A 1,110-nucleotide genomic window follows, 5' to 3' on the forward strand; every position below is an offset into this window, starting at 1 on the left:
AAAAAAAAAAAAAACGCCCGAGGGGCAAAATGGACATTTTACCCCTCAGCCCATTATAGGGGTCTTGAGCGTCCTCCTCAGAGTTCTTGCAAAAGAAAGAAGAGTGAGAGAGAAGGATTGAGAGAAAGTTTGAGAGAGAAAACTGATTTGCCAGAGTTTTAATCGGGGAGTCGCTGACAGAATCCATTCCCTACTAAGACCTACACTCTAGAGCCCTTCTTGGAGTGAAGTAAGAACTCGTGTTGAGATTTTCTCCTCTTTCGTCAAGATCAGAGAGAAAACCCGCAAGGTAAGATTTCAAACTATACCTCCAAGATCTGAGATCTTTGTTTAGGAGTAGAGTGTTTAAGTCTTCTACCTCCATCCAGGGAAAATCCGCCGCTGATTTTGGTGAGGAAATCGGACGAAACGCCGGGATCTGAGAACCTTTCCAAGAACGGTAAGGATGTTACCGGACTCTTTTCGACGCTCATAACTCACCGTATGACTAAGCAAAAATTAAGAAAGAAATACTAGCACGTAGGTTGATAGATGATCTAAAACGTTGTTGAAGAAACCATTTCCGTTTGGATGAAGAATCGAAAGATAGAAAATGGAGAGTACCTCTGAAAACTAATCGGAAAACTTTGATTTTCTGCTAGGAGGAGGGAGAAGCCGCCAGCGTACCACGTGGCAACCAGCTAGAGGGCCGCGTGCGCCAATCGCCTTCGGACACGCGTCGAGTGCCGCCTGGGAAAACACGGCTCCAACTCTCCTACGACACGCGTCCCTGGCTTTGCAACCTGACTCGTGCTCCTCGGCTTACCCGATACCCGCGCGGCGAACCAAACCGAACCGACGACCCGCGGCCCACCCGAGCCACTGCGTCCAAACCAAGCTTGCGACCCGCGACTGCAGGAAACTTTGGGCGTGTGACACTCGCGTGTGGAACCCGCGAGTGGTTGCTCCCCTGCGCGTGGCTGGCGCGTGTAAGCTTATTTTTTGCTCGTTCAACTTCTGTTTTCCTATTTTTTTCCCTGATTCCAATCCTAAACCCATTTTATATGAAATAGAACCTAATTGAGGAAAAATCACCATCTTTCAATACGCCAAGTGTGTAGAAACGCTGCG

The 1,110-nt window shown here is 48.2% G+C and overlaps 1 long non-coding RNA gene across 1 annotated transcript; it reads left to right on the forward strand.

Annotated features, from left to right (window-relative positions):
- Positions 1-6: 6 nt before the first annotated feature.
- On the forward strand, positions 7-706 carry LOC111786803. Its single transcript, XR_002813824.1, has 3 exons — positions 7-289; positions 369-439; positions 642-706. It is a non-coding gene; the product is annotated as an uncharacterized LOC111786803 (long non-coding RNA).
- Positions 707-1,110: the final 404 nt, after the last annotated feature.

The sequence above is a fragment of the Cucurbita pepo genome, unplaced genomic scaffold, assembly GCF_002806865.2.
Source record: "Cucurbita pepo subsp. pepo cultivar mu-cu-16 unplaced genomic scaffold, ASM280686v2 Cp4.1_scaffold002840, whole genome shotgun sequence".
Taxonomy (NCBI): domain Eukaryota; kingdom Viridiplantae; phylum Streptophyta; class Magnoliopsida; order Cucurbitales; family Cucurbitaceae; genus Cucurbita; species Cucurbita pepo.